At 41.7% G+C, this 21,778-nt stretch overlaps 1 long non-coding RNA gene across 4 annotated transcripts in view; it reads left to right on the forward strand.

Annotated features, from left to right (window-relative positions):
• LOC138956162 (uncharacterized) overlaps positions 1-19,710 on the forward strand; it is a 30,380-nt gene extending 10,670 nt beyond the window's left edge. For 3 of the 4 annotated variants that reach the window (XR_011452525.1, XR_011452523.1, XR_011452524.1), the window contains exons 3-8: positions 403-503; positions 10,230-10,332; positions 14,807-14,930; positions 15,746-15,857; positions 16,965-17,078; positions 17,610-19,710. This is a non-coding gene — a long non-coding RNA (uncharacterized lncRNA). Of the gene's footprint in view, positions 1-402; positions 529-10,229; positions 10,333-14,806; positions 14,931-15,745; positions 15,858-16,964; positions 17,079-17,609 lie in introns of all 4 variants that reach the window. The other variant, XR_011452526.1, reaches the window with a different exon arrangement.
• The last annotated feature ends 2,068 nt before the right edge of the window (positions 19,711-21,778 follow it).

The following is a 21,778-nucleotide window of genomic DNA, read 5'->3' on the forward strand; positions in this document are numbered from 1 at the left end:
GTGCCCCGTACTCAGTTGCTTTTCCTAATACATAAAACAGTGTCACTAAGAAATTAACAAGGAGAAAAAGAAAGAAAACGGTCATATTTCCTTTTGTGTTATCTTTTGGTGCATGGGTTCATGGGGGGTTCAAATCCTGTAACCGACAGGTTCACAGTGTACCGCGACATTGCTTCGACCACCAAATGATGCTTACATACGATTGCATTGGCGTGCTCTCTCTCTCTCTCTCTCTCTCTCTCTCTCTCTCTCTCTCTCTCTCTCTCTCTCTCTCTCTCTCTCTCTCTCTCTTCTAAATCATTTCACAATGCTGTGTACAGTTACTGTGTGTGTGTGTGTGTGTGTGTATCACAATATAATGGCTTGACAGCTGTTCAGGTTGCCTGTTTAATTTCTGCGTAGATTCTACACACACCCCACAGCCGGCACCTCGATGAGGACTGACGATGGACTTGTGATGGCTTTATGCCCTGCTGCACGAAGAACATCATAGTTCAATAATGGTTGGGTGGTTGTTTTCTCAGAAAGGTTTCAATTGATACACTCCCCCTTTTTTTCTTCTTTTTCTTTGTGTTTCTCTCCCTATCGTTTTGTATCCTTAGCGGATTATGACTTTATTCGGTTATTCTGCAGAAAAACAGAAATGCCGCTGCAGAAGAAAATTGTTTTTCTGCAGCAACTTTGAATAATGTCATCATCCGCTGAAGCATTGTTTTTTTCTGCTAAGGATTTGTTTTGTCTTTCATATCGTATGTCACTGGCATCATAGTTGCATATTTTACATTTGGGAACTTTCAAAACTGATCCGGAGAAAGTATACGAAATTTGCGTGTGGAGTTCCTGGCCCGATCTAAAAAGAACGAACATTTTGATATTTGAAATAAAAGTATAGTTTGGAGGGGGGAAAAAGGTAACAGAATAATTTGATAAAGGCTGTATGCATGGTCAGTTTTACTTGCTTACCAATAGCCATATCATCTCACTTTAAACATACGAATCCTGGGACTGTCTGTTCATGTTTTCACACACACAAAATTCATAGGGAGAAAAATGAAGGGGAGGGGGGGTGGGGGATAACAGTGAGGATGTACTGATCGGACCGTGCGTGGCCGATAAAAGGTCAGAGTAGAGCAACGCCCCATTGCCTCGCGCACGGCTTCAGTAGCTGGCAGGACCCACAGCAATTCCTATACACAGAAAGCACACCACCTACTCGCCGTGTACCAATAAAAGTTGTTTTATTTTTTTGCATCAAGCTGAACCAAGCGACCCTAATGTAATCATAGCAGAAGACATGTGATCGAAAATGTGTCATGTGACATAGCAGCTGACAAGTCTGTCAAGAAAAGAAGCGTTCGTTGCGATTCGTAATGGCGACATTCGAGCGAAGTTCCTGTTCCTATTGAGCAGTTTTTCTTCTTTCATAATAATGGCTTTACTGGTTACAAGAGAGCACCGAGTCATTGCAGTATGTATATATATCTTGATCAAGTTGATGTCTTTTGTGCAGTACGCTTTATTTAGTTGTTGCTGGTCTGCGTTTGTGTTTTCCACAGGCACATGATCATCTTGATCTTGTGTCAGTTTGCATGCGCAGCCCGCTAAACACACCGCAAACCCCCCCTCCCTGTACGTTGGTCCAAGCGAAGTTCAGTTGTATGATTTACTCTTTGATTTGATTTGTTCTGCTGCATTAGCATTGCTTCGACAACGTAACCGTTCGCAGCTGTTGTTATGACCATACAAAACAGACACCTCCACACATAACAATACCCTGGCTGAAACAGCCAAGCTTCACAAGGAGAATTAGGTTCTTCATTATTTATTTACAACAACTTCAGTTATGGCATGTATCTTGTAGTACGGGCACTGGTTGGGAAGTAAGGCATGGTTAGGTGAAGATGACACCAATCAGACAAAATATCAATTTTTTCCCGACCCCCCCAGTCTGCCAGCTAAGCGTGACCAGAAACCTTTATTATGGTGGCTTTACTTTGACTGTGAACAGAATCCACTGCTCACACCGCGGTACCCACAGTATCTTACTGCCCTCGCGGCTGTCCTACCACCCAGGCCTCCATCCGTCACTCACTGCTTTACATCTACTGACAAACTGGAGGCACTGGACCACTGAACCAGGCCACTTTTGTGGTTTGTATTGGGCTCAACCATGGTCCAGGGGGCTAGACAAGCTTAATAAGCTCCAAAATTTACAAAATATAACTACAAATAAAAATGTTCCCCATTGGGAACCACATCTTCACCATAACCATGCCTAACTTCAGCCAACTGTACCAAAAACAAAGCAACAACAACAAAGAAAAAATACATATGCGCCGGTTAGAATTAAGCTGAATGATGGCAAAATTGCAAGCTATATATACACACATATATACACAAGTTAGGATAGAGCTGAATGATGGACTAGAAATTCTGATCGAAACATACACACACCAGGTAGAACCAGAAGTAAGCGTAATCATGGACAAGGGACTCCGATGGAATTGACTCAATAAAAAATCTTTCTTTCTTTATTTGGTGTTTAACGTCGTTTTCAACCACGAAGGTTATATCGCGACGAACTCAATAAAAATTGAAGTGATGAAATGACAATACTGCAAAGAACATCATAGACAATTCTAGTTCTTCCACAAGTGAAGGATAACTGGTGACCACTAAAATTCCCTTAAGTGAACAAGCTGCCCGGATGTCAAGCCTAGCGGAAGCAGGAAGGGGATGGTGGGTGGAAAAACTAAACAAACTTACTGGGCCAAATAAAGGTGAGTAGCGAAAATTCCGTTAAGTGAACAAGCTGCCCGGATGTCAAGCCTAGCGGAAGCAGGAAGGGGATGGTGGGTGGAAAAACTAAACGAACTTACTGGACCAAATAAAGGTGAGTAGCGAACCTGCATAGCCTATGCTTAGAAATAATTCACAAGATTTTCAAAACATGATGAATAGAACCAAGTTGACCAAATGTCAAGTCGGCAAGGCAGGATGCGAACATTTTAGATCAAACAATCGCCAACTAAACTTCAGGCTTCCCCAGGCCTCGTAAACAATTGCTCAGAGTCTAATTACCGCATATTCAAAATTAGAACAATGCAAAACCCAAACCGTTCAGAAGAAAGGACTTGTTTCTTGAAAACGCTGAGGATACTTGGAAAGTGACTTGCTGCTAGCGATGATAGCCTGGCGTCTGATAAGCTGCCAGACTCAACCAAATAAGAATCGGACTGGATGAGGCACAACAATTAGTCTTGGAGTGACCGTTGTTACTTGAACATCCGGGCTACTTAGACACACTGGCGAGAGGCTAAACCAAATAAAGATTGACCCATATATGGAGCACTAATCGTCTGCTCGAGAATCGCCTCCACTCTACTCGAGACAACTGTGTCTGCCTTGAAGTTCATAACAGCATTTAAGCAGAAGCTGAAATGTTTTTATGACCATACAAAACAGACACCTCCACACATAACAATACCCTGGCTGAAACAGCCAAGCTTCACAAGGAGAATTAGGTTCTTCATTATTTATTTACAACAACTTCAGTTATGGCATGTATCTTGTAGTACGGGCACTGGTTGGGAAGTAAGGCATGGTTAGGTGAAGATGACACCAATCAGACAAAATATCAATTTTTTCCCGACCCCCCCAGTCTGCCAGCTAAGCGTGACCAGAAACCTTTATTATGGTGGCTTTACTTTGACTGTGAACAGAATCCACTGCTCACACCGCGGTACCCACAGTATCTTACTGCCCTCGCGGCTGTCCTACCACCCAGGCCTCCATCCGTCACTCACTGCTTTACATCTACTGACAAACTGGAGGCACTGGACCACTGAACCAGGCCACTTTTGTGGTTTGTATTGGGCTCAACCATGGTCCAGGGGGCTAGACAAGCTTAATAAGCTCCAAAATTTACAAAATATAACTACAAATAAAAATGTTCCCCATTGGGAACCACATCTTCACCATAACCATGCCTAACTTCAGCCACAAACCAGCTGGCCTACCAGCAGGTTCCCCAAACCGGTGACCCCAAAATTATATTCGTAAGGCTCTCTTCCAAACTCCACACCAACAGACAGGTGCCCCAGCTGCTGAGGTGTACACCATCAGCAGCCAGACACGCGTCGTCAGCAACAATGTGGGGGTGTTTAATAAACCACCCCCGTTCCCCTGCCACCAGGTGCCTGGCCCTGTGCGTGCCGCGCTTTCTGCCCCTGCTGGGTCTACTGAATAGCGCCAGGCGCGCCGCGGCAGCATGTCTGACCAGAGTGGTGGGTACCTAGCCCCGATATATGTGAGCCACAACTGGAGCTCCTGGGCCCAGAGTCAATCGTGTTGATCCTACCTATGTCGTTGGCTCCAACATGCAGGACCAGGTAGGCTGGGGGTGGTCCTTCAATTACACACTCCAACAGCGTGCGCAGGCCGGAGAATTGTAGGCCCGACTGGCCGGCGAAGCGCACCGGCAGGGGAAGTTGCAGTGTGCGTCCCCACTGCACCAGGTCCCGCTCCAGTCTACGCACAATGCTGGACCCCAGGATTAAGACCTCTGTAATATATAAACCCACCATTAGTGTCAAGAAAATGATTAAAATGAGTAAGCTAAGGCTATACAACATTTACAAGCTTGAAATCTCCTACCGGTTGAGGCGCACACCATCAACCGCTGCAGTCTGTACACTTGCCTCCAAAGAAAAAGAAAATTTTAATCAAATGAAACATGATTTAACTCCACCCCAGCTTTTGAGGTGCACACCATCATCAGCGGGACCCACACACGTACCCCCACTCCCTTACGAACTAGGACATCGCACGTATGATTTAACAACTGCAGATCTCCAGCGGCCTAGCCTCGTAGTTGTAGCCCCAATCCGAAAGGAACGGGACGTGAATTTATCCGCTGACCAACCCAGGGTATTTGCACCTTTTTTCAGAACCACCTGAAACTGGTAACTGGACAGGGGCTTAACATTAAAATGTAAGAACAGTGCGCCTGTGACTGCGGGACGGACTAACAAGTAAGCCCGCGGATTGGCTGGCCACTGGGCAAACCTCAGGGGGGCTCAGTACTTACTTGATTTTTACGATGCTACCTCAGGCAACTGGAATTAAAGTGGTTAACACAACCAAGCTGTTGGTGCTCAGGCAACTGGAATTAAAGTGGTTAACACAACCAGGCTGTCGGTGCTCAGGCAACTGGAATTAAAGTGTTTAACACAACGAGGCTGTTGGTGCTCAGGCAACTGGAATTAAAGTGGTTAACACGCCAGGCTGTTGGTGCTCAGGCAACTGGAATAAAAGTGGTTAACACAACCAGGCTGTTGGTGCTCAGGCAACTGGAATTAAACTGGTTAACCCAACCCGGCTGCACGGTTGGCCTAGTGGTAAGGCGTCCGCCCCGTGATCGGGAGGTCGTGGGTTCGAACCCCGGCCGGGTCATACCTAAGACTTTAAAATCGGCAATGTAGCGGCTGCTCCGCCTGGCGTCTGGCATTATGGGGCCAGTGCCAGGACTGGTTGGTCCGGTGTCAGAACAATGTGACTGGGTGAGACATGAAGCCTGTGCTGCGACTTCTGTCTTGTGTGTGGCGCACGTTATATGTCAAAGCAGCACCGCCCTGATATGGCCCTTCGTGGTCGGCTGGGCGTTAAGCAAACAAACAAACAAACCCAACCCGGCTGTTGGTGCTCAGGCAACTGAAATAAAAGTGGTTAAAACTGATTTTCATGCAGAAAAACGTGTGGCTGAGTTTCAAGCACATAAAAATTGTGGCTGTGTTTCAAGCGCCCACCAAAAACGATTGGCGCTGTGGCTGCTGGTGCCCAGGCAACTGGAATTAAAGTGGTTAACCCAACCCGGCTGTTGGTGTTCAGGCAACTGAAATAAAAGTGGTTAAAACTGATTTTCATGCAGAAAAACGTGTGGCTGTGTTTCAAGCACATACAATTTGTGGCTGTGTTTCGAGCGCACCTAAACTGGCTGTGTTTCAAGCGCAGCAAACTGGTGGCTGTGTTTCAAGCGCACACAAAACAAAACGATTGGAGCTGTGGCTGCTGGTGCCCAGGCAACTGGAATTAAAGTGGTTAACACCATGAGACTATTGGTGCTCCGGCAACTGAAATAAACGTGGTTAACTGAGTTTCCTGCAGAAAAACGTGTGACTGTGTTTTAAACGCACCCAAAATGTCTGTGTTTCAAGCACCTACAAATTGTGGCTGTGTTTCAAGCGCACATAAACTGGCTGTGTTTCAAGCCAGAAAAGTTGTGGCTGCGTCTCAAGCGCATGCTAAATGGCTGAGTTTCAAGCACATAAAAATTGTGGCTGTGTTTCAAGCGCACGTAACTGGCTGTGTTTCAAGCGCAGAAAAGTTGTGGCTGTGTCTCAAGCGCACGCAAAATGGCTGTTTCAAGCACATAACAATTGTGGCTGTGTTTCAAGCACGTACAAATTGTGGCTGTGTTTTAAGCGCACATAAACTGGCTGAGTTTCACGCAGCAAACTGGTGGCTGTGTATCCAGCGCACCAAAACACGATTGTTGAAGCAAATGCGTTTAAGGCAATAGGCCACTGTGGCTGTGTTTCACGCGCACAACAACAACAAACGAGTGTACCTGAGTTGTTCTTTGCTACTGGTCACAAGTGGGGGTCAGCTCAGACGGACGCATTTTTTCAATACAGTCTAGGGGAGAAACTGGTCACAAAGCACCCAGTACATGCCAGAGAGATAGGAGAATCGGCACAATCAAAGAAAATAACAAAATCATTCAATAGATATGGAAATATTACGATTTACTGTGAAAATGCTAGCAAAAATGGCGTCCAAAAATGGGAACGCACACTTGGTGCGTCTTTGAAGACTTACCTCCCGTTCTGTGTTGTTGATAATAGTCGTCTTTGTGCTGTTTTTGTTGAAATAGTATCTAATAAAACTGATGCAGTTCTTGAAATGTTGCAAATTATTGTTGTCTTTGTGAAATGCGAGAGTGTTCTGAGGCGTAATCTGCATACGGCTGATGTCCCACATAGGGTACCCTACTTCGATCAGCGTATCACTCCAAATGAGCTTCATAGCAGAAAAGCAGATACACTACCAAAACACTGCATAACAGATCTACAAGTCTGAGCCAGAATCATTGAAATTTACTTTCTGTATAAAATATTGCAATAAAATTTGTTCACGCCGTCCCACAAATAACGCAGGTTACCCTCGCCTTCGATTCAAAGTAACTCCAATCTGACTGAATTACCATCGAAACGCAGATGACGAACTGATTCACCACACATTTGTGGTATTTTACACACAAATTTCAACTGTGTTGTTTCGCGATAAACAGCCATAAACAAACAAATGTGGCGCCGTCACGTCGCCTCGGAAGGAATAACGCAGGTGACTAAGACTAAGTCTTGTTTCCGATACCTGTCTGATTAAAATCATCGGTTTTTTTCACAAATGACGGCTCTTTGGCAGATCTGGTGAGTTGGAAACTGTCTATGAATGTTTCATTTAATGTCAAATGCGTACATTCTTGTCGATATTGTTACCTTTGGGCTCATAAATTAAGTCAATCGTCGTGTTGTCCGAAAGTGACTTTTGTCAGCATAGAACTTACTGTGCTTTGATCATTGACTGAGAAGAATCTTCCGATGACACTAGTTCATTTCACTACGCGACTGCAGATCTGCAAGGAAACTTATGGCAGGGGAAATAAGCTTAACTGAAGACGAATAAGCGGAGTAACTGTTCTTCAACGGATTGCTCTCACTGATCTAAATATTTAGATCTTGTCGTCTGCTAGTCTGCTAGTAAGTAGTCTTCGGTCGTGTGAAAGTCACATCTATTTCGACTGTGTGCATCGATCCGTGTAGTGAAATGTTGATCTTTGATGATTTGGCAACATAACTTCGCTAAATGTGCTTTGAGAGTATCTCCGCGTTAACTGCATTTGAAAACGTCTTTTAACAAGACCATGTTTCGACAGCCCAGACGGGGAGGATCCTCGATAGCTCACAGGGTATATAATGTTTTCCGCCGTTTTTTGAAGAATCCTTTCAAATTTGCTATTCCAAAAGTACCCTATGACACGACTCGAGTGGCAAAGAACATTCTCTGCAATTCCTGTCTCAGTCCGTGCAGCCGTTTCGGGTCCTATCGTCATCATACAAACATACACACAGACACACAAGAACCAGCTTTAAAAGTTAGATTATGTAGGAACCATGTGAACCAGTGATTTTTTCTTATGTACAACAGATACTACAGTATTTCTGCTTTATGAAAAGCAATATTTCAAAAACAAAACTAGAGATTTGAATGTTGACCACTTTTCCCCCTTTCTGTCACCAGTACTGAAGAACAACTCAAATGCAAGTGTGTTTTGAGCCATGGAAGAACCCCTTGGCTGTGGTTCAAGCTCAGAAAACGTGTGGCTGTGTATCCAGCGCACCAACAAACATTTAGAGAAAAGCATCATAATTATGCATGTCCCCCAACGTATAACTCGATTAGATTGCACACTGTCATAAACAGCAGTTATTCATTCTACTTTCTGGTGCAAAGGCGGTAAGGCTTGCTTCATTTATTCTGCTTGCTGTACTTAGCATGCTTGTTGCATCTAAAACAGAACTGTATCATGTCTGTAGTAAAAGTGTGTATGACAAACTTCTGTGCGAACACTTTCACAACACACCAAAGCACGTCAATCAGTTACTACTGATAAATAATTCTTACCAAATTCAAATGGGATTACAATTGCATTGAGTGGTATCTGCAGAAATCGATCTAGTCATGTGTCAAATTTCAAGAGAAAATTGCAACCAAACGGCTGAGCTATCATTAAATAAAGTTGTAAGAGTATTACAGCTACGGTCAGGCAGGCCAGTTTGTTGCTGGCACTGACCCTCCGCTGACTGGCTGGCTCGCTGTATGCAGCTGGCTGGGCTATTTATAGATGGCTGCTCTAGATAACCGAATTCCCAGTGCTGGGAAGGTATGCCTGCCAAACTGACAAACCTTGGCTGTGTTTCAAGCGCAGAAACTTGTGGCTGTATTTCCAACGCACACAAAAACAAACGAATGTGGCTGTGTTTTGAGCCAGAGCAAAAACAACATGAGTATGCGTGTCCACCCATAATTATAGATCATCAGATTGCACCCTAGGTCACGCTGTCCGCGCGTCTTGTACATGTTTGTTGTACGGTACTCTTGCTCGCTGCACGCAGGGCTGCCTGCCAAGCCAGCCAAGCTAGCAGCGCCGGTGGCCTGCTTCCCCCCGTGTGTCGGTTATTGATTACTGCCTGGGCCGAAAATAGGTCAACCACGTTCTACTATGGGCCGCAAAATAGGTCACCCACATGGAAAAACTAAACAAACTTACTGGGCCAAATAAAGGTGAGTAGCGAACCTGCATAGCCTATGCTTAGAAATAATTCACAAGATTTTCAAAACATGATGAATAGAACCAAGTTGACCAAATGTCAAGTCGGCAAGGCAGGATGCGAACATTTTAGATCAAACAATCGCCAACTAAACTTCAGGCTTCCCCAGGCCTCGTAAACAATTGCTCAGAGTCTAATTACCGCATATTCAAAATTAGAACAATGCAAAACCCAAACCGTTCAGAAGAAAGGACTTGTTTCTTGAAAACGCTGAGGATACTTGGAAAGTGACTTGCTGCTAGCGATGATAGCCTGGCGTCTGATAAGATGCCAGACTCAACCAAATAAGAATCGGACTGGATGAGGCACAACAATTAGTCTTGGAGTGACTGTTGTTACTTGAACATCCGGGCTACTTAGACACACTGGCGAGAGGCTAAACCAAATAAAGATTGACCCATAATCGTCTGCTCGAGAATCGCCTCCACTCTACTCGAGACAACTGTGTCTGCCTTGAAGTTCATAACAGCATTTAAGCAGAAGCTGAAATGTTTTTGTTTGTTGTTGCTGCTGTGTATGCAGATATGCAGCCTGGCTGTTGGAACTGTTCTTTCTCAAAGGTGTTTTGGCAGTTTTTCTTTAGGATTTCGTTTTTGTTAAGTTTGTTGTATACGTACAGATTTCTAACTGTGTGCAGTTTTGATTAACAGTTATATTTGATATAATTACTACTTTAAAACACTCTTTTAGTTTAGATTTTTAATCTTTATTCTATTGTAGAAAGAGACTGAGGAGGAGGAAGAAGATCATTACCTTAGTTTGATTGTTATTTTGCAGGTTGTGAAACTGCAAAACAAGTAGGAATGATTGGGAGACTTCCAAGGGTGTAAAGCAAATGTCATGGAACAATTTGCACTCTTCTGTTTGACAGTGAACATATGTGAGTATTTCAGTTTTCACTCTCTTGTAAATCACTTGAGAGACCAATATAATATTTTACACGGGAAAGGATAATCCTTCCAGGAAATATACCAACCTCAACAAGGAGAAAAAGAAAGAAAACGGTCATATTTCCTTTTGTGTTATCTTTTGGTGCATGGGTTCATGGGGGGTTCAAATCCTGTAACCTGCTCTTTCTATGTGTAAAATGTTTAAAAAAAATATGAGATAATTTTGCATTCTGACACAGGTGTAGCAAAAACCAATTGTGCACAGAAAGGAGCCTGGTTCAATTACAGCAGCACATACAATTGTAGGATGCAGTATAACTTCTTCTTCTGCGTTCGTGGGCTGAAACTCCCATATGTACGCTCGTGTTTTTTGCACGAGTGGAATTTTACGTGTATGACCGTTTTTACCCCGCCATTAAGGCAGTCATACGCCGCTTTCGGAGGAAGCATGCTGGATATTTTCGTGTTTCTATAACCCGCCGAACTCTGACATGGATTACAGGATCTTTTCCGTGCGCACTTGGTCTTGTGCTTGCGTGTACACACGAAGGGGGATAAGCCACTAGCAGGTCTGCACATAAGTTTACCTGGGAGATCGGAAAAATCTCCACACTTAACCCACCAGGCGGCCGCAACCGGGATTCGAACCCTCGACCTTCCGATTAAGAGGCCGACATCTTACCACCACGCCACAGCGCCCGTCAGTATAACAATTATCATGTAACAGGTTCAGCAGATGTTTTGTGATTTACGAGAGTGTTTAAAGAAAGGGAAGGACAGTCGATCTTCAACAAGTTTGAACTACATTTGGCCTACGATTTGATCTGCGATCAGCTCCTGATTGGATCGCGGGAATAAATCTCACGATTGAATCGCCCGTGTGACACCAACTTAAGTTTTCTTGCAGATCTGTGGTTTGTAATTCATGTAGTGAAATCAACTAGTGTCAGTGCAGGGATGTTGCTACAAATTCATACCAAAAGGACAAATGTCCTAGATATATATTCAGCATCAATAGGACATTTGACCGCTTTCAGAAATTTCAATAGGACGTCAGGATTTTTTCATTTTCAAGAATGACACTCGCCGTGTTTCCCCCTGTTTTTGACCCTAATGTAGCACAGGATGCCGTTGAATAGTCAAATGTGTTCAGCTTTTGTTGAACTTTGGCAGGCTTTAGATTTTTTTTGGTGGCATAACTCAGTGCGCTTCGTCAAAATGTCTCGAACTGAAAGCAAAAGCAGAAGCAAGACTTAGTCAGTTGGAGTTGTCTCCCATACTCCTAACTTTAATGTGCTGCAGACGGGTGTCACCCAAACGCAAGATCCGCACTGCACAACGTCAGTGCACCTGTATGCGAGAGTGCTTGGTCGCTTTGGTCGCTTTTTGAAAATGTGTATCTTGAAAGGAACATTAACGAATATCGCGCTGTCCGAAGGAATTGATTTCTTATCGGACAATGCCAGCGCTTAGTTCAAAACCGTAGGACATCTGACCGCCATGCGGCTATGTGAATCGGACATTTGAGCCTCTAAATCGGTCTATGTCCGATGTCCGACGCCTAACGACATCCCTGCAGTGGAAGATTTGTCCAGTCTTTTCAGCCAATGAAGCACCATACATTTTATGCCGACAGAAGTCTTTTTGGGACAACATGATGATTGACTTCATTTATGTGCCAAAAGGCAAAGATATCGACAAGAATGAATGCTTTTGACATTAAATGAAACATTTATAGACAGTTTCCAACTCACCAGAGCTGCCAAAGAGCCTTCACTTGTGCAAAATGATGATTGTAATCAGACGGGTATCAGAAACAATCTCTTGGTAACCTGCACATTTCCCTCCATGGCGACGTGACAGCGCGCATTTGTTTGTTTATCGCGTAACAACACAGTTCAACTTTGTGTATAAAATATCATCAATGTGTGGCGTGTAATCTCCGAATCAGTGCGTTCCCAGGGTAATTCAGTGTGAGTGGAGGTAGCCTGCGCATCATGTGTGACGGCATGAACAAATTTGATAGCAATATTTTATACGGGAAGTAAATTTAATTGATTCTGGCTCAGTCTTATAGATTTTGAATGCAGTGTTTTGGTCGTGTATATGCTTTTCTACTTTGAAGCTCATTTGGAGCGTTACGCTGATCAAAGTTAGGTACTCAAAGTGTGACATCAGTCCTATGCAGGTTACGCCTTGAAACACACTCGCATTTCACAAAGACACTAATAAATGGCAACATTTCTGTTTTATTAGATAATATTTAAACAATAAGAACATAGATACGATTGTTATTAACAACATAAAACGTGAGGTAAGTCGGCAAAGACACTCCCAGTGTTCTTTTCCATTTTGGGTCGCCACATTTGCTACCATTTTCACAATAAATTTTAATATTACCATATGAGTTGTTTGCTACTCGTGACAAGTGGGGGTCAGCTCACACAGACGCATTTTTCAATACAGTCTGAGTCTAGGGGAGAAACTGGTCACAAAGCACCCAGTACATGACAGAGAGATAGGAGAATCGGCACAATCAAGAAAATACCAAATTCATTCAATAAATATGGAAATATTAAGATTTACTGTGAAAATGCTAGCAAAAATGGCGTCCAAAAACGGGAACGCACACTTGGTGCGTCTTTGAAGACTTACCTCCCGTTCTGTGTTGTTGATAATAGTCGTGTTTGTGCTGTTTTTGTTTAAATAGTATCTTATAAAACGGATGCAGTCCTTGAAATGTTGCAAATTATTGTTGTCTTTGTGAAATGCGAGAGTGTTCTGAGGCGTAATCTGCATACGGCTGATGTCCCACATAGGGTACCCCACTTCGATCAGCGTTTCACTCCAAATGTGCTTCATAGTAGAAAAGCAGATACACTTCCAAAACACTGCATAACAGATCTACAAGACTGAGCCAGAATCATTGAAATTTACTTCCTGTATAAAATATTGCAATTAAATTTGCTCACGCGGTCCCACATGCAACGCAGGTTACCTTCGCCTTCGATTCAAAGTAACTCCACGCTAACTGAATTACCATCGAAACGCAGATAATAAACTGATTCGGAGATTACATGCCACACATTTATGATATTTTACACACAATTTTCAACTGTGTTGTTTCGCGATAAACAGCCATAAACAAACAAATGTGGCGCCGTCACGTCGCTTCCGAAGGAGAAACGCAGCTGGTTACCAAGAGATTGTTTCCGATACAAGATACAAGAAATTTTATTGTCCTCATCAATACAAGGAAATTTGGCATGTACCTGTCGGATTAAAATCATTGTTTTTCACGAATGAAGGCTCTTTGGCAGATCTGGTGAGTTGGAAACTGTCTATGAATGTTTCATTTAATGTCAAATGCGTACATTCTTGTCGATATTGTTACCTTTGGGCTCATAAATGAAGTCAATGGTCGTGTTTTCCAAAAGTGACTTTTGTCAGCATAGAACTTACTGTGCTTTGATCATTGACTGAGAAGAATCTTCCGATGACACCAGTTCATTTCACTACGCGACTGCAGATCTGCAAGGAAACTTATGGCAGGGGAAATAAGCTTAACTGAAGACGAATAAGCGGAGTAACTGTTCTTCAACGGATTGCTCTCACTGATCTAAATATTTAGATCTTGTCGTCTGCTAGTAAGTAGTCTTCGGTCGTCTGAAAGTCACATCTATTTCGACTGTGTGCATCGATCCGTGTAGTGAAATGTTGATCTGTCATGATTTGGCAACATAACTTCGCTACATGTGCTTCGAATGTATCTCCCCATTAACCATTTGAAAACGTCTTTTAACAAGACCATGTTTCGACAGCCCAGACGGGGAGGATCCTCGATAGCTCACAGGGTATATAATGTTTTCCGCTGTTTTTTTAAAGAATCCTTTCAAATTTACTATTCCAAAAGTAGATCTACCTTATGACACGACTCGAGTGGCAAAGAACATTCTCTGCAATTCCTGTCTCAGTCCATGCAGCCGTTTTGGGTCCTATCGTCATCATACAAACATACACACAGACACACAAGAACCAGCTTTAAAAGTTAGATTATTTAAGAACCATGTGAACCAGTGATTTTTTCTTATGTACATCAGATACTTCTGCTTCTGCAGTATTTCTGCTTTCTGAAAAGCTATATTTCAAAAACAAAACTAAAGATTTGAATTTTGACCACTTTTCCCCCTTTCTGTCAGTAGTACTGAAGAACAACTCGCATGTATTGAATGATCGTAGTATTTTCTTTGATTGTGGTGATTTTACTATCTCTCTTTTATGTACTGGGTGCTTTGTGACCAGTTTCTCCCCTGGACTGTATTGAAATATGTGCATGTTTGTGTGAGCAGCATGACCCCCACTTGTCACCAGTAGCAAAGAACAACCTCATTATTATGCAATAGCAGATATTTTGTACAAATATTTGCTCTTCTTTTTAATAGATTTACTTTAAATATTTTTCAGAGTTCTAAATGGTTGGCTACATGTACACTGTAGCAGTTGGGTGAAGGATCAACTTCAGCTCATTTTCTGACCTCATGGATGATCAACATGTATGCAGATTCTGCTGATCGCCTGAGCTTCCTGGGTGTGTACATATTTGTATCTATATTATTAAAAGGCCCACTTTGATCGCCTGAAAGTTTGTATGACACATGCTGTTCCTATACCCTCCAAGGATTGTTTAAACTAGAACGCAATACTAACTCTGGTTTAAGTTTAAGTTTAAGCCATGAAGCTCAAACTGCTTTCTTTCGCTTATGCCTCTTTGCTGATTTGTTTGCATTTTGGCATAAATTTAGACACATTTACGGCAAATCAGTAAGCTAAAATCCAGAAGAATCTGTCAAGAAACGCCTTAGCGAAAAGCATGCAAGTGCTTTACATAGGGCCACATTCAGAGACTGTAGAGTACACAGAGACCATTCATACTTCTTTGCGCCAAGGTAGGACTGGCTATGTTTTTATGACGGCTTTGTCAACATACTGTCATTTCTGTCCGGCCAACAGTGCTGCAAAGATTCATTGGATTGAAAAATGTGTCCGTTATCGTTTGTGAAATTTTTTTTTTTAATTAAAAGACCTGGAAAAAAGCCCCAGAACAGATTATATAATAATTGATTTTAAATTTTCGTTTCAAATCAGTGTCTTTTCACAAACTAGCCTTTGTTATTTTGAATGCATAGTTCAGTCTTAGAGTGAGAGAATGTGTGAGGCATAAATTGCTTTTGACAACAACAAAAGTTCCCGTTGAATCGAGAAGCTCCCCCAAAATCATTTTTATTACACATGCCTATTATAAGCCAGCATAGTGCAAGCAGATTTATTTGTGCATGTGCTTGTATGTACAAAGACAGATCATTTGTACAAGTGTTGGCTCTTCATTTTTAATTATTTTTTCAGGATCCTTAGTTGGGGGTTCCACGGTATCTGTGACTTTTGGGCAACATATCGAGTTCTGGTGGTTTTTTGACCTAATGGATCAACATGTGTGCAGACCTGCTGAGTACTTGAGGTAAATTGGTGCAATTAGATATATATTGTTCTGCCTACCTGAGATATACCACCCATGTGATAAATGAACCATCTCTTCACAGGCGTGTCTATCATGTAAATGAGGTTGGTTTAAACAACATGCCTGACAGGGATGTCATTTTCCACTGCTATATGCAAAATCTCCGAGACAAACTTCATTCTCATGGCAAGCCCAAAAGTGTTGCAAGAATGACTTAGCATCTGTGACTTTGTAATCATGAGCAGTGGAATATGAGGTCCCTGCCAGACTAGCTTGACATGACCTCAATGATATTCCCACATGTGGGTGTATGGTTTAGTTATTACATGGGTTATCTCTCCGGTACATAGGATGAAAACAGAATACTACATGGCTTGCTGTGTGGCACCAGATTTACACTTATTGCTTTTCAAATGTTGAAATATTCACTTTTACTTTTGTAAACCTGGTAACACACAGTAGGCCATGTAGTGTTCTCTATTTGTATCATTGAAACGCTTCTGTCCGTCAATCACACTTTAAATTGCCTTACATTTTGGATGACATATATGCCACCCCTTTGGTATTCCTCTAATAGTTTTAGCTAAATAGAAAACTTAGTTTCAGCTAATCGCTATGGAGTATTCTTTCTTTCTTTATTTGGTGTTTAACGTCGTTTTCAACCATTCAAGGTTATATCGCGACGGGGAAAGGGGGGAGATGGGATAGGGGAAAGGGGGGAGATGGGATAGAGCCACTTGTTAATTGTTTCTTGTTCACAAAAGCACTAATCAAAAAATTGCTCCAGGGGCTTGCAACGTAGTACAATATATGACCTTACTGGGAGATTGCAAGTTTCCAGTACAAAGGACTTAACATTTCTTAAAAACTGCTTGACTAAAATCTTTACAAACATGGACTATATTCTTTACAAGAAACACTTAACAAGGGTAAAAGGAGAAACAGAACCGTTAGTCGCCTCTTACAACATGCTGGCAAGCATCGGGTAAATTGTTTCTCGTCCCAACCAATATGGGACTCCCCCTAACCCGCGGGGGGTGCTATGGAGTATGCAAACACTTGAATTATATGCGATGAAACACTCAAGCTGCTTTCTCTTGCTTATAGCTGAGAGCAGCACTGCAGCAGTGACTGTCGGGTGGAGGATCCAGTTCTGCCTGTTTCCGACATAATGGATCAACGTACATGAGTGCAGACCTGCTGAGCACCTTATCTTCTTGGGTGTGTATAGATGTATATACATTTATTGTATTAATAAATTGTCACACACACACAGATATACTGATAAACACATTCACGCCTGCACACATGCAAGCACAAACACACGCACCAGCACGTTTCAAACGCCCACCACCACCACCGTCTCAGTCGGTGCAGCTGTTTCGGAGCCCTTAGTTTTATAAGTTAGATATGCACTGAAAGCCACAGCACTTTTAAGTTAGCTTTCATTATCATTCTCTTAACTCATTGTCTCCCAGGTACGGATATATCCGTACCCACTCATATGGCTCAATCTGACCTGGTACAGATATATATTTGTACACACAGTCACTTCCTGTAATGTCGATCTAACGCCTGCATTCCAGCACAGTTCCTACACAGTTACCACAATTCTGAGTGACCTGCTGCAGCACAGCTGGTCTCGGCTAAAGATAACTTGGTCAACATAGGTGGGGTAGAAAGTGTTAAAGTATGGCCCTATTTGCTTCAGTTAGCATGCTTTCTCATAGTCATACTGCTGTGTCATTGCAGGTTTCATTCCATGCTCTGGTGTGGGTGTCATATGCAAGAGAGCCTCCTGTTGACTTCCCGGCAGATATGTGCATGGTGAAGGACCTTGATACCACTTACAGACGTCAAAGCAGATGCCATTAGAGAACAACCAGAACTGTTCAGCGGGTGCCATCGGCAAACATGAATACAAGTTACAGAACAGGAAAGCATATGTCACAGGCTAAGGGAACCGGACATCAGCTACTATAAACTTAATCAGATGCCTGTAGCAAATAATCTGGACACCAATCACAAATCAAACAGATGTGGAGGACAGAGAACATTGCATTTGATTATTGCCATATATGATTGTAACCCTGTTTGGAAAAAAGGGACATAAGCCACACTATATACTTTCTGGTTGTATGCTGAATACTCTCCATTGAACATTTAGTGAGTTTTGACTCACCTGGGCCAGAATGTATGTGTCGAGGATAGAGAACTGATAAGTCTCTTATCCCGGGGTTAGTTCAAAAACAACATGGCGGCGGTCGCACTTCAAGTGCTAAGAAACCGTGTTTTCACACACAGGAATAACCTGTTTGATGTATATGAACTGTTAAAAACTTTTCGGTTTTGCCGCGCTGATTTGTGTGACCACTGCCGGTGTTAAAAACGAATTTGAACTTCAAGTCGAAATGGCGATCCACCCTGCCCCTCCCTTTCCCTCCAACTTACTTCACTTGAATCCTAGAACAAATGTCCTTGTTGGACCGCATTTTGCCTTACCTAATGTGAATTTGCACAAGAAAACAACAACGCGAAGAAAACAATGGCACGAGAACAAGACCGGAACCCAGTTCAAAAAAACATTTCGTCACGCTTTTCATGACGTCAACGTCTACATTGATCATTTAGAACAGAGCGACGTCACCTTTCGAACGCGGATTCCTGAATTTAGAACAACCTTGACATTCTATCATGCGCAGAGATTCGGAAAGCCCCATGCCAAAAATAGATTGAGGGGAATGCTCGGGTTAGTTATCTTTTCTGTAGTCTCGACTCATGCATTGCGCTAAAGTATCGATGATATCCTGGGGATAGATAGACCGAGCTAAGCTTTTATCCCGGGTTAAGATAGACCTGGACACATACATTCCGGCCCTGGTGACTAATCAGGCTGACTTACAATGGGTAGACAGAATTGAACATTGTTGTTTGCTTGGATGGTTTTCAAGGTAGAATTTACAAAGTTAACACACTGCTATGGTTTGATCAATTTCAAACATGACCACATGTGGCATTTTTTCAAAACCACATCGAGGATGTGTTGCAAAAGCATGTGTTCATATTTTTCTGAAATGTTTTTAAAGCTAGATCTTTGATACTTCACAGGCTATTGAAGTTGGATGACCTCTAGATGTGACCCATGTCAAGTTGACCCTCATAAACTTTTAAGTTCACAGAGGGGTTGAGTTCTTTAAAAAAAATAATAACAGAGAAATAGTATTATTTTCAATGTGTTTGAAGCAAGATCTTTGTAACTAAATAACTTTTTCTATGTAAAGTCACACACATACAGGGTTGGATGACATCAAGTCAGCTTGATATATTGCATTAATCAATTTCAAGGTCAGATTGGGGTAGAGTTCTGGTCAATAATAGGGACAATTATTGTCTCACTTGATTGTTCAGAGTTAGGTTCTTGTCCAGATGCAGGTTACAGGTTTTTTTCATGTACTGATGTTATCATGTAGGCATGGTCACTTTCAAAGCTAATCATAGAAATTAACTTGGCTGAAGGGGAGATAATTTTGATAAAATATGTGTTGTGCTAAAGATGAATTCCCACAAAGAAGAGTGCTATAATAATTAAATCTCTTTTGTGCATTTTATTGTTACTTGTTCTGGTTAACAGGGTTATAACAAAATTGAATTAAAACTGTCTCTGCTTTGGGACATTTACCAAAAATCAACAGCTTGGTAACTCACTGTGCAAGATAGACACCTTTTTTAAAATTATTATTTAATTGACAAATTGTGTCTTTTACATGTGAGTGGATATTTAGAAATGTTGTTACATAATTTTGATTATTAATGCTCGGCCGAAAAATTAAAATAAACATGTGATGAACCTTTACTTTCTTGCCAAATGTGACAGAGTGACTGCAGCCACTGGCCTGATCATGCACGCACACATTCAATTCACACAAAACAATTGATTCAGCAAAAATTAGGGTCACAATTACGTCCCGTTAAATTTGGAAGGTTATGCATGGTACTTTTACCAGAAGGAACTGCAGTATACTATAGTAAACTATAGTAAAAGTACTATAGTACAAACTTTACAGCTACGAAAATACCACGCTGTACTATAGTAAACTATAGTAAAAGTACTATAGTACAAATGTACCGCGGCGAAAATACCACGCTGTACTGTAGTAAACAATAGTAAAAGTACTATAGTACAATTGTACTGCTACGAAAATACCACGCTGTACTGCAGTTTACTATAGTAAACTGCAGTAAACTGTGGTACATGTACCGTAGTAAACTATAGTTTACTATAGTAAACTATAGTACAGTGTGGTACAAAAGCGTGCAAAATCCTATAGTACATTTAATTGTACTACAGTTTACTATAGTATACTATAGTACATTTACCACAAAGTACTATAGTACACAGTAATGTACTATACTATAGTACTATTTGTACTATAGTATACTATAGTACTTGTACTATAGTAAACTGTAGTTTACCATAGTACAATTCAATGTACCATAGTACTTGTACTATAGTAAACTATAGTATACTGTAGTACAATTCAATGTACCATAGTACTTTTACTGTAGTAAACTATAGTATTTCATAGTACTTTTACTATAGTATACTATAGTACAAAGTGTGGTACTTTTTTACTTGGGTCATCTTCCCTTGACATTCAAAACGCCAATGTATTTCTGAAAGGAAAATAAAGATATTGACCGAAACATCACACAAGTGGTATATCATGCTAGGTTTTGTTTACAGTGCCTGTTCTACGACCACATCTGATTGTAATTTAAATACAGAAAAACTGTATCCATTTATTACTTCTCTATTTGTGTGTGTGCAGGGGCGGATCACATCATTTTTAAAGGGGGCTTTCCAAATTTATGTTTGGGACAATTCGACGAGGCGAAGCGTTTAGTTGAGGGCGCGAAACGTTCGAACCTCCGGCTTGGGGGGGTCCGACAAATGTTGATAAAAACAAGGAAAATGGATTAATCTGAGCCAAGAAACATCCCCTAATACACCTTCCCAAAAATTAAATAATTATAAGAAGAAAAATTTGAATCAAAACAAGGACAATTAATCGATCTGGCGCAACCTGAGCAAACTAATTAGCCAACTTCTTTCCAAAATCGTCACTTAGAATACAAAGGCCGGCTCCTAGGGGGGGTTCGGGGGGGGGGGAGGGGGGGGAGGGGACATTCTCCCCCCCCCCCAGGAAATGTTGATACAAATCAAGGAAAATGGAGCAATCTGAGCCATCAGTTTGGCTTTATTTTCAATTAAAAAAAAAAGTTTTTAGGCTAGAGAGAGGGGGGAGGGGGTGGTCCGGATCCGCCCAGTGTGTGTGTGTGTGTGTGTGTGTGTGTGTGACCGATAACCCTCTCTAAATTCTAATCGTTGTGTTTGCATGGTAATAAAGTTTTAATACTGGATATAGCCATGAAAAAAATATCATTTCTTGTTCATCGTCATTGTGTGTGTGTGGCCAGGACCGTGACTTCTGCATGCCTCGACGTCTTCGAAAAAGACACAAAATGTCAGCAGGCGTATGTTCTTGGAGCACTCAATTTGCCGTCATCTGCAAAGAAATAAATACAAATTATTCAATTGTGTAAATAAAGAACAATCATTTTAATATTACAACAAAAAATTCATATATAACTGTAGTCTTCACCAGAGATATTCCATTGTATGTCTCTGTCTCCACTACATTATCTTTAAATAAAACTGCCGTAAAAACTTGAAATACTATAAAACTTACACCCACTCAGATCTATTTGGGATTATTCAAGTTTCAACCATGAAACGATGCCGGTTTGGACAGATCTGCTAGTTTGCCGCTGAAACTGAAATCAAAGGCGATCTTCAGAACTATTTCTAATCTTGCATTTGTGATTAATATAAAATACTGATCTTCCCAATAGAAGCTGAT

This window comes from Littorina saxatilis, unplaced genomic scaffold, assembly GCF_037325665.1.
Source record: "Littorina saxatilis isolate snail1 unplaced genomic scaffold, US_GU_Lsax_2.0 scaffold_445, whole genome shotgun sequence".
NCBI classification, from domain to species: Eukaryota; Metazoa; Mollusca; class Gastropoda; order Littorinimorpha; family Littorinidae; genus Littorina; species Littorina saxatilis.